The sequence below is a fragment of the Bombyx mori genome, chromosome 5 (genome assembly GCF_030269925.1).
Source record: "Bombyx mori chromosome 5, ASM3026992v2".
NCBI classification, from domain to species: domain Eukaryota; kingdom Metazoa; phylum Arthropoda; class Insecta; order Lepidoptera; family Bombycidae; genus Bombyx; species Bombyx mori.
Window position 1 is genome coordinate 14,295,244 of NC_085111.1, and position 12,832 is coordinate 14,308,075.

The window sequence follows — 12,832 nt, forward strand, 5'->3', positions numbered from 1 at the left end:
GAATGGAGCTTGCAAATTTTGAATGTGTATAATTTTATTTATGTTTGAAAATCGACTTTAATTCGTTTATTCTACTCAACTGCCTGATTTTTATAAAAATATTTCTTAACGCGTAGTTAAATAGTATTTTATTTGTAGTGTGTTTATAATTGTAGTAAAACATTTAGTAGAATCTTTTAAATTTAACCTTATTTTAGAAGAACACACAAAGGATATTGAGAGTAATTAAACACAGTATTTATATAAAAGCTACACATACAAGCCGAAGCAAGAAAATATTACTTAATCTGGATTTTTCCTTATAATATCAAGGTCTTAACACCGTTTCTAAAAAAAGTCTTATAAAAATGTGAAAGTACTATTCATATCTGGAAAATCACTGTTATGATAAATATAGAGCACTATTTTTAACCAAGCGTAAATAACTCTGTTAAAGCAATTATTTATATGAAAGCTACTGTTGTTTTTGCTTACTACCAGTAGCAGTGGTGCGCTCTATTTGAATTCGAATGTTAATACCATTCAATATACTTACTATTTAACATGATTTTAACTATTACCATCTAATAGTGTTGATAGCATTTTTAAACACTGTAAACCTAAGGTTAGAATGGTTTGAAATGACAAGAGCTACGATCGGCTGAGTACACACATAACCTGTCAATGGATACGGTGGATATTCTAGACGTTACGTAAGCGAGGATGTTAGTTAACCTGTGTGAGTGTGGTCAGGTATATAGAGGGCGCGTGCAGCTCGGAGCGGGCGAGTGTACGCGTGCGGACGCGCGAAGTTCGCGTGCGGCGCGCGTTCGTGTCGCGCGCGATGATGGCCGGCTCGCCGGAGGCTGCGGGATCGATGCGGGCGGCGGGCGGCGGCGGAGTGCAGGAGCCGGGAGGCTGTGCCGCGCCCCGCACCGGCGCGTCTCCCCGCGCACGCGCCCCGTAGCTCGCGGCTTCCAGCGCCGCCGCGCCCTACACTGCCTTAGGTTCTCCGCACAATTTTTGCCCTGGTATCGCCTCGCTTCATTCACTTAAATTTGGAGGCACTAGGGTGGACTAGAGTAGAATGACTCTCATGATTTAGTTGATTACAAGTCAGGTCAGATTATTGGGGCAACAACTAGGGTGACAAAGTCGATAATGAGACGTTGGCGAAGTGTCAGCCTAAAGTACAAAACCGCATCCCGGTCATTTTTCTGTGCGATAGTGAGGAAATACCATAGTAGATGCTATGACGATGCTTTGCAATGTGCAGTTTTAGATAAACGTAGACGTCAGGCGATGTCTACGGCACGGAGGAGATACGTGTGCGGCGACCCTTATAATTCCCTCTACGTCCCGTGCTGATTTACGATAGGCTACGTCTTATAATGACGTTTTTATCTCTCACTGCGGATGACGTTACAAATCCAACTGGCTTAAATATGTTAGCGTTATAAGAAAATTGTTGTAAAGTTTTAAAAATAGCTTTATTGATGAAGTTACATATATTAAATTTTAAATCAGAGGATGACAAAACAGTAGTTTGTTTGGTTGCAGCTTTCTTCCCATCTATGTACTGGTGACTGGGAATATTTCAAGTTACAAGTGGGTCAGTGTGCCTTGCGTATTTTTGCTGAGAAAAAATGTAGTGTGACCACCCACTGTCAGATAGAACCATAAGCTTGTGTTTCTACTACATACGCAATAAAATGTGGACAGCTATATTCGCGTTGCGGTGTGTAAAAAAAATTACTTCCAATATGTATTTACGTGTCATTAAAAACGATCACATTCTAAATTTAGTTTTGGGTCGTCTTCATATTTTTTTTCTCACCCAGGAATTTATAATTAATCTATCTATATCTCTATATATAAAAATGAATTGCTATTCGTTAGTCTCGCTAAAACTCGAGAACGGCTGGACCGATTCTGGTCTTGAATTATTTGTGGAAGTCCAGAGAAGGTTTAAAAGGTGAAAAAATATGATTCCTTTGATGTGTCCCCCGTCGGACGGTTTCTTTTTGTTTAAGTTTTTTTTATACAAAAGTATAGGTCTTTTATTTATCGATTGAGGCACTACGAAGTCTGCCGGGTCAGCTAGTAAGTAATAAGTAAAATATATGACATATAATAAAAATTAATTTAAGTAAGGTAATAAATATAAACCCGAATTTAAAAACGCAGATTCGGTTACGTCAAGGTAGAAAAAAAATTATAAAACTCGAGAGCAATACTTTTTTTTTAAAAGTACTCTATCCTCCTATTTGGACGCCTGAAAAGATGTATACAAATTTACCTTACGATATATATAGTAGTTCGTAAATAACGTTCGCGAAAACGTAATAAACAAACTTGTTTTCGCATTTAAAATATTAATACGTATTTTTAACCATTGAAATTATGGATGGTAAGGTTTCCTTTAAAACGGTGCTATATTTTATTCTTAAGTGCGCCGTTTTGAAAGCGTCAACAAGATGAGGAATCATTGTTACCGCGGTCTGACGTCTCCTGAAGACGAGGCCGTGTCGTGTCTTATCGGGCTTAATGAAGGACCGCTCTCTCGCGCCCCAAAGCCCGTGAGGTCGGTGTTTTGCTAACGCCGCACGAATTACGGACGTTGCTCTATTAGTTTTGTTCATTGCGCGCACGAAAAATATTTTATACAATTCTTTATTACATTGCGAGACGTATTTTTAAAATTGTACATCATCCTTTAGAATTTTCTTTATTTTTATTTTTTTTTATTGCTCTGATGGGTGGACGAGCTCACAGCCCACCTGGTGCTTTTTGATTACTGGAGTCCATAGACATCCACTTCCCCGCTTATTTTACTGGTGGTAGGACCTCTTGTGAGTCCGCACGGGTAGGTACGACCACCCCGCCTATTTCTGCCATGAAGCAGTAATGCGTTTCGGTTTGAAGGGTAGGGCAGCCGTTGTAACTATACTGAGACCTTAGAACTTATATCTCAAGGTGGGTGGCGCATTTACGTTGTAGATGCTATGGGCTCCAGTAACCACTTAACACCAGGTGGGCTGTGAGATCGTCCACACATCTAAGCAATAAAAAAAAATTACAACGGCTACCCCACCCTTCAAACCGAAACGCATCACTGCTTCAGGGCAGATATAGGTGGGGGGTGGTGGTACCTACCCGTGCGGACTCAGATGATGGCCTACCACCAGTATTTATGCAAATTATAAGTATGGAAGTCACGTAGTTTCAAACAGTGAATACTATTTTAATTTAATAATTAATCTATAGAGGGAACCGATGCTCCGATACATGTAGTTACAATTTTCCAAACTATCTAAAATACGCTTGTTAATATTCTAATTGTGACAGTGAATTTGTTTCTGTTTTTTACGGTTTCACGTCTTAATTATTCAATCGATCGTCATGAAAATTAGTGAACACGTTTGCGTCGGTACAGAAAAGTATAAGATAATTTTAGTAAAGATACATACTTTTATCCTGAAAAAGTATTGTACCCAAGCGATACATTTTTCTATATTAATGCGAGCGGAGCTGCATTTAAAAGGTTTTAATTAATCTATTAGAAATGAATTCAATCGATGGCGTGTTCGAAGCGAACGAGTTAAGATTGCCTATCTGCATATTTTTAGTATTTATTTGTATTTAATCGTATGTAAGTCTATCTTACATTGTATTTATTTGCACGTGTGTATATAAGTATATATTTTTATGTAAGTTTATTAAGATATAACACCGTCCATGCTAATTTGCTTATTCCTCTACCTGCAAGGTTGCCTGGAAGAGAAGGCTTTAGCGATAAGGCCGCCAATTTATATCACCGTCTATAATAATAATAATATAAAGCGTTATATTATTATTATTTATTATATAACTCTTTATATTATTTATATATTTTTTATATTATTTATATTATTTAATATAACTCTTTATATTATTATTATTTATATATTTGATGTAGTCGTTTATTTAAAAAATGTGTATAAACCATGAATACATATAAACCATTGTACCATTCCATCATACTATTGTGACATCCTTAAGAGATAATATGGGCTCATGAAAATATATATGGTCAAATTGTATTAAAGTATAATTTAAGGGCATTAAGCTTGTCCTTTACTTAACGAGAGTCGTTTCCGTGACCTCATGTTGTATCGTAAACACGCATTGGCGTTTTATTGGGAAAGGTACGATAAAATGCTTTGGATATTTGATCGATGTAGTTTGAATAGGGACGTTGACGATTTCGGTGTATTCGTCCATCGAAAATTTATGTTATCCAAATTCTGAAAGAACCATCCATGGATTTTTAATTCATTCAGATATTAATAAGTTTGAGAACTTTTAAAACTAATTGGTGAGGTCTCAATAATTTTATAACGCACAAAATATCTTTTGACGTTATTGTAATTAGACGCGGAAGTTCGAGTGAGAAGGCAATATTTAAAATATTAATTACATTTAATTTACATTTTTTTTTATTGCTTAGATGGGTGGACGAGCTCACAGCCCACCTGGTGTTAAGTGGTTACTGGATACCATAGACATCCACAACGTAAATGCGCCACCCATCTTGAGATATAAGTTCTAAGGTCTCAAGTATAGTTACAACGGCTGCCCCACCCTTCAAACCGAAACGCATTACTGCTTCACGGCAGAAATAGGCAGGGTGGTGGTACCCACCCGCGCGGACTCACAAGAGGTCCTACCACCAGTATACAAGAGGTACATAAAGTATACATCAAATTTTTTATTTGGAACTAATTTTCATGCTGTTTTTCTTACAGCTTTTTTAATATTGATGTTTTCTGTATATATAAAATCCACAATGATGGATGATAATACTGTTGATGGTTTTTTTTTTCTTTCAAGGCATACACGGACTACCGGATGAGTGAGTTATACAGTTGAGTACTTAATTATTGTGTTTCTCACTACATCATACACCAACATCAGTTGATTATTTAAATGTAAAAGTTAATATTACACAAAAAGAATTGGTACTTTTTTGTTTTAAAAATATTTTGAAAGTTTGATAAACGTTTCGAAGCAGAGGGAATTACTCGTTTTATTTACAATATATTTTTAGTTAGTTTAACGGAAGCAATTTCAGAAATGTCTATTATCTGAAGTTGTCACATCTCTTGTATTGTTCATTCTTACTATTCCTATAACATTATCATAATTAATTTTAATCAATCGGAATTCTAAAATTTTTAGCTAACAAACCTTAACCTAAACCTTCAATCTTGCTATATTGGTTATGGATCTTGTTATGTTCTATTGAGTGTGTGTTTCTAGATTTAAAAAAAAGCACAAGGTTTTATGGGTGGAGAACTTAGAATATAATATATTTAAATTAGCAGTCATTGTAGATGGGCATTCAAATAGAACTGAATTCAAATTTAAGCTAGGGTGGAGAACTTAAAATATAATAAAATATATTTAAATTAGCAGTCATTGTAGATGGGCATTCAAATAAAACTGAATTCAAATTTAAGCTAGGGTGGAGAACTTAAAATATAATATAATATATTTAAATTAGCAGTCATTGTAGATGGGCATTCAAATAAAACTGAATTCAAATTTAAGCTAGGGTGGAGAACTTAAAATATAATATAATATATTTAAATTAGCAGTCATTGTAGATGGGCATTCAAATAGAACTGAATTCAAATTTAAGCTAGGGTGGAGAACTTAAAATATAATATAATATATTTAAATTAGCAGTCATTTTAGATGGGCATTCAAATAGAACTGAATTCAAATTTAAGCTAGGGTGGAGAACTTAAAATATAATATAATATATTTAAATTAGCAGTCATTGTAGATGGGCATTCAAATAGAACTGAATTCAAATTTAAGCTAGGGTGGAGAACTTAAAATATAATAAAATATATTTAAATTAGCAGTCATTGTAGATGGGCATTCAAATAGAACTGAATTCAAATTTAAGCTAGGGTGGAGAACTTAAAATATAATATAATATATTTAAATTAGCAGTCATTGTAGATGGGCATTCAAATAAAACTGAATTCAAATTTAAGCTAGGGTGGAGAACTTAAAATATAATATAATATATTTAAATTAGCAGTCATTGTAGATGGGCATTCAAATAGAACTGAATTCAAATTTAAGCTAGGGTGGAGAACTTAAAATATAATAAAATATATTTAAATTAGCAGTCATTGTAGATGGGCATTCAAATAGAACTGAATTCAAATTTAAGCTAGGGTGGAGAACTTAAAATATAATAAAATATATTTAAATTAGCAGTCATTGTAGATGGGCATTCAAATAGAACTGAATTCAAATTTAAGCTAGGGTGGAGAACTTAAAATATAATATAATATATTTAAATTAGCAGTCATTGTAGATGGGCATTCAAATAGAACTGAATTCAAATTTAAGCTAGGGTGGAGAACTTAAAATATAATATAATATATTTAAATTAGCAGTCATTGTAGATGGGCATTCAAATAAAACTGAATTCAAACTTAAGCTATAACGAGAAGGCAAATAAACCAATAAACAATATGGCTTTTAACTTTTAATACGAAATAAATACAGACACAATATGGTTACGTAATTTATAGAAAGATAATGAAATACAATGCAAACCGACCTTCCGTCGAAGGCACGCTAAGTTGGAGCTTCCATAGCGGTAGTAACAATACACAATGGGTCTCTTCGCCGGCTTAAATAGCCCCAGAGGTCACCCCTATTGAATTTTTAATAGACGTTTTATCGTAATCCCTCTCGAATTCGGATAAGTAACAAGATCAACCGATCATTGAGCGCTATAACACGTCCTTCTTCAAATGAGATTTTAAAAGAGTTCTCAGCATTAAAAATCATCAGGCTGTATGTACCATTGTCATTTCCATTGTCTAAGAGCAACGATGGCCGAAGCTGGTAGGCTATGTGCACATCTGCTAAAAGTAATAAAATAATTGAGAAAAAAAAAAACAGGTAAGCATTCTTGTTTTCCAATTTACAATATAATTGCAATAAAAATTCAAATCAATACATCATAAGACGTGTATACTTATTGATTCTATATTATTTATTTAATGTATCGTTAACCTCGTCAAATTTCCGCACCACATCATTGATATACTCGCATTGTTAAATTTATGAAATGACATAATACCGAACATAAATTACGGCTGATATATATAAGTACGTTGTATTTAGATAAAAGTTTTTGTAACATGATACAAAAAGAGGTCGTCTTTTTATTTTTAAATGGAGCATGATTCTCAATATGATAACCGAACAATTAAATGAAAGACGATTTTCTGACATAATGGAAAAATTAAAATTTTCCAATAGTAAAAATTAAACTTGCAAACGTTCTAGGCATTCTTATGGCGGTGGAGCCCATTCGCTTATATTAAGAGACCCATTACCATTAGGAGCATTCCGTAAAAGAAATGGCTTTTTTATGTATAATCATAATGTGAATAGTCTTTTGATACGAAACTAACGAGTGGGGATGTGAGATTCCTATCCAATTTATCTGCTTGGTAAGATTTTTCATTATGTGTATTTTAACATGATATTTTTTGGATATATTCACTGCCCATCTTTGCATTAAGCTGGTCATCGGAACGCATAGAGCTTATAATTAAGGACATGAGGTGCAAGTGTCAATCGTATTATGATAATGTTCAAAATCGGGTTATAAAGTTCCTTTGCTGTATACATGTAGAAAATATGATGACAGTGCCAAACACAATATCACGGAGTAGCGCAACTCACTTTGAAATATGAGGTGCTAGTGTCAATAGTTTTATTATACAACGTCTGCTCCACCCTTTAAACAGCAATGCATGACTGCATCGTGGCATAAATAATCAAGAAATTTGTGCCTACTCTTGCGTGCTTACAATACGCCCTACTACCAGTGAGTAGAGTAGTACAGTTATTCCTGAACCCGCGCTTGGTATATATTTATTTTATTCACCATGTATCGCCTCACGATTATAATTCCAAGTCGCATCACTCGTAACCATGCGTTATGTATATTTGTAGTTGTAGTTTTAGATATGGGTCTAATCTTTTGGATATAAAATTTGCTAGAATTATGATTATCGATTTGCTTTCCATAAATCGTCAGTATATTTAATCACTTTATGGATGTAAAGGATTTTATATGGAGATAAGTATTTTATTGTACAGATAATTCCGTTGTGTGGCCTTTATAGAAATTTGATAAAATCGTGGGAATTTTGTGTTTATTTCGACATTGTTTCCATCGACACGAACTGCAAACTTTTTATCATTCGGATGATATAATGGCTTTGTTGACGAGACGAGTGTTTCGAAGATGGATCACTTGTGATCAGACAACTTTTATAACATGTTTATGTTATTTTTAACTGTTGAAAGTAGGTGAAATTCAAAATATTGACGGAATCTCTATCTCTGAATAGTAAAGTTGAGAACCAAAATTAGGCCAATAATGGTGAGGCTTCCCCGTTGAGCGCGGTGTTCCACAAGAGTAACCTAAGCCCTCTGCTGTGGAACATTCATCGGCTACGACTGGGTTCTGCGGGGCTTCCCGGCGGATCTTTTTCCGGGCCTGCGACACGCTCGTCGTGGGCCCGGGGTAGTATGTATTTCATTTAGGTAATTCAATCAGTTATCACGTGACCTTTTTTGAGTTCTCAGAACTCAGGATCTGTCAGGGTCATCCGTGGTTATCGCACCATCTCCTTTGAGGCGGCGTGTGTACTGGCTGGGACGCCGCCTTGGGTTCTGGAAGCGGAGGCGCTCGCCGCTGACTATAAGTGGCGGGCTGACCTTCGTGCCCGGGGCGTGGCGCGTCCCAGCTCCAGTGTGGTCAGAGCGCGGAGGGCCCAATCTCGGCGGTTCGTGCTGGAGTCATGGTCCAGACGGCTGGCTAATCCTTCGGCTGGTCGTAGGACCGTCGAGGCGATTAGCCCGGTCCTTGTGGATTGGGTGAATCGTGACAGAGGACGCCTCACTTTCCGGCTCACGCAGGTGCTCACTGGGCATGGTTGTTCCGGTGAGTTCCTGCACCGGATCACAGCCGAGCCGACGGCAGAGTGCCACCATTGTGGTTGCGACTTGGACACGGCGGAGCACACGCTCGTCGCCTGCCCCGCATGGCAGGGGTGGCGCCGTGTCCTCGTCGCAAAAATAGGAACCGACTTGTCGTTGTCGAGTGTTGTGGCATCGATGCTCGGCGACGAGGAGTCGTGGAAATCGATGCTCGACTTCTGCGAGTGCACCATCTCGCAGAAGGAGGCGGCGGGGCGCGTGAGAGACGCACAATCCCGCCGCTGTCGAGCGGGAGCCAAGGAGGCGGATCTCGCCCAAGCCCTGGCCCTCTAAGTGTTTCGGGTCCCCCTCACATGTCGGTCTGGGGACCGGCGAGGGGGGCCTAAGAAGACGACGTGCAAGCTGCTCTGCACACGTTTTACGCAAGAGCATCCGGGTGATGGAAGGCCAGCTATCCTCGACCCACGCTGGTTCTGGCCCAGCGGGGTATTCCGTAGGGTAACCCACTCTAACCGGCGCCATCTATATCTGGCTGGTGGTCGTGGCGCCGACGGCCGCCAGTCCGGCGTCCCGAGGGGGAGGGTGATGGGAGAGATGTGCTCCGCACTAAGCGCTTCACTTTCCCCCCTTTGCCTTGTCATGAGTTCTGTCCCATGCGAGGTTTGGACGTTGGTTGTTGAGCGACAGGAGGTTTTAGTCAGTTCGACTCTGACATACCCCGCCCAGTATCCCCAGAAAAGGGCGGAAGTATGGCGATTTCCTCCTGACCAAAAAAAAAAAAGGCCAGCGCCACTATCGCGTTTGCCGCGTTCTTGTACAATTATCGATTTTCGAAAGCAATCCGAAATTGTTGGGGATATAACGATAATTTATACATTAATTAATAATATAGTGTTTTCCCCCTTTCATGCGTTAAACTTAATTTTCGAACACACCGTTTTGAGAGATAAATGTGATCCAACTTATCATTTACCTAACCTCGACCTAGATAATACAGATTGTTTGTTACATGCCAAAGAGGACTTAATTAAAGCGATATTACAGGGACAGTACCTATTTAGCGGAGAAAAACGTATTTAGTGTGCGCACTCAATTTGTACCACTAGTATTAATACGTTTACTTCTTTGTGGGTACTGATTGGTGTTGCGGTATCTTGTGGGCCCGCACGGGAAAGTATGTGCCTATTTCTGCCGTGATGCAGTAATGCGTTTCGGTTTGAAGGTCGGGGCATTCGTTGTACTGTAAAAACGGAGACTTGTAACTGAGACAGCATTTACGTTATTGATAATTATAATAGGCTTCGGTAACCACTTTTTTTTTGTTTTTTTTTCTTATAGCCTTGAGAGGCTATTTCAGCTTCTCCTTGAAGTGTAGGTGAGTTCACAGCTCAAGCCGGGAGTTTTACTAACACTGGCCCTAGCAAGAGCAGTGCTTCGCAAAATCTACCACCGGATCGGAAACGGGACCCACTAAGAAGATCCGGCGAGAAACTCAGTGGGCTGTGTTTATAGGTTAATTTACTCGTAGAGCCCTTCGTAGCGAGCGATGGGTTCGATGAGGATGGTGACCGGTGCTTGTGGTACCTAAAAGCACCGTTAATGGATCGAGTTAATGCATCGAGGACTGTTTACCATTTGGTCCACAGGATCGGGTATGGACCACAGTACTATCTCAAGTTTTCGGTTTGATGTATTTTTTGAAACACTCTGTATAGCTTAAGTCAATATAAAGTATCATAACTATTACCTTCTTTTTTTTTTTTTATTGCCCTTGTAGGCAATTTTTTGTTTTGACAAATATCTTCTGTGCCATGATAACTAATACTAAACGAACACTACATTTTTCGTGGTCAGAACATAATGACAAATGTAATAATGTTACAATGAATTCGTATTGGACCTGACTAAAAAAACGCACATAGGAAATATTTCAAGGAATAGCTTAATAATTCTTTTTTTATTCCTCCTTTTATCTACGCCGCAGATTTCCTTTCAAGAAGAAAATCTTTCATTTCTTAACGCTTTGTTTATCCCGCTAATACTGAAGATGTTAAATTAGTATGAACAGTCTTTTAACATGGGTCAAAGGATTACAGGGGTCGAACCTGAAGATTTACCAAACCAAGAAATTAATGTTTATCTCAAATCGGCTTATTCAGTAGTATTTATGTAAGCGAAAATAAGGCTCAAAAGTTTGTTTATTGTTTAGATTTTGAAATCTACAGATTTTTTTACTATTTACGTTTGTCTTGTTATTGTCGAAGGTCGATCACGAGTCCGATGGTAATCGCTTCTTGTTTCTCATGGTCATCAGCCAACTCAACCAAATTTTAAGGTGAGTTCATTCCAAAATCGTACCTGTCGGAAGATATTTCCGTGACAATTTTCTTTTGGAACACACTGTGCTATTTTATTATTATTTATTTCTTTTATGTGAGGACAACGGTACTACGAATATGCCCGTGTGTCAAATGTTCCTGTCGTCTCTTTCGGTGACGGGAAAAAATCTTAAAATAAAACATCATTCCTATGTCGGTATTGAATTTTAATCATGTAACATTAATAGTTGTTATTTTACTGTAGTTACTTTTCAGTTATTCGTAAGATATTCCTTTTACATATAATACTATCGCATATCTAAATCACGTCCTGCAATATGTCAATCACATAGTCCGCAGGAAGCCTGATAACTTGGAAAAGTTCATCGTTAACGACTTAATAGAAGGTATAGAGGCCGAAGCCCAAAGCGGTAATCTGACCAGGTTACTTAGCTGTTGGAAATACCAGTGGAAAATACCAGTCCTCTTGTGAGTCCGCACGGCTAGATACCACTACTCCGCCTATTTCTGCCGTGAAGCAGTAATGCGTTTCGGTTTGAAGGCTGGGGCAGCCATTCTAATTATAGTGAGACCTTAGAGCTTATATTTCAAGGTGGGTGGCGCATTTACGTTGTAGATCTCGTCTAACCACCTAAGCAATAAAAAAAGAAAAACGAGACTCTCCATCAGGAAAAATTATAGGATAAGGTGAAGAGAAACAGTGAGAGGACTACAGAAGAGTCACGATGCGTAACAGTGAAGGAATGACGGAGAAGAATAATATTATAATATTTCAAATAAAGAAATAAAACTTATTGGGCTCAAATGAGTAGATCCGATTTATAAGGGCCTCGAACTGAGATGGTTTGGTTATCATCAAATGTTATACTAAACCACAGAAATCTAAACACTATGAACTAGATTTCAATGGAAACTAACTTAAGTCACAAAGGAATGAAATTATGATTATTTGCTAGTTTTTTCTTGGGCATTCATTTTGATATATAGCCACCTGTTATACAGACATTGCTTAATTTGACTACGATTAAGTTGTACAAGAAAAATAATCAGGGAAAATGCCTTAGGAATTATTCAACTACATGAAAAGTCACAGAAGGTGAGTTCATCTTTGAAAATTCTATTGAACCGTAAGCGGGTATTTCAGTTTGTTTATTCATTGCGGTAAGAGTTTAAGCTGATAATATTTAATGTGAGGTCGGTGGGTTGACTAGTGCTTTCCTGTTTATTGGTTGAAGTTAAATGAATTTATTATCCTTGAATTGTGAAATTTGTTTGAAAATTAAGGAATTAATCTCTGTTTATGTACGGCTATATGAGATTGTATCCAAAGCAGGGAGAGACTGGATGACTGCTAAAGATAAGGAAAAATGGAATTCTTTGGAGGAGGCATTTACCCTGAGGGGTCCACATTAGAAGGATATTAAATTGCATGAATAGTAGATTTATTACGGTTACTTAGTAACATAATTGTTAACTACTACATT

General features: G+C 37.5%; 1 protein-coding gene across 5 annotated transcripts in view; it reads right to left on the reverse strand.

Moving 5' to 3' along the window:
* Nucleotides 1–12,832, reverse strand: part of LOC101738757 (solute carrier family 12 member 6) — a 419,122-nt gene that overhangs the window by 77,400 nt on the left and 328,890 nt on the right. For 2 of the 5 annotated variants that reach the window (XM_062668777.1, XM_062668775.1), the window contains exon 1: nucleotides 715–1,500. The exons of the other annotated variants lie outside the window; for them this stretch is intronic. The gene's annotated coding sequence lies outside the window, so the exon portion shown is untranslated. Of the gene's footprint in view, nucleotides 1–714; nucleotides 1,501–12,832 lie in introns of those variants that run through there. 5 annotated transcript variants of the gene reach the window in all.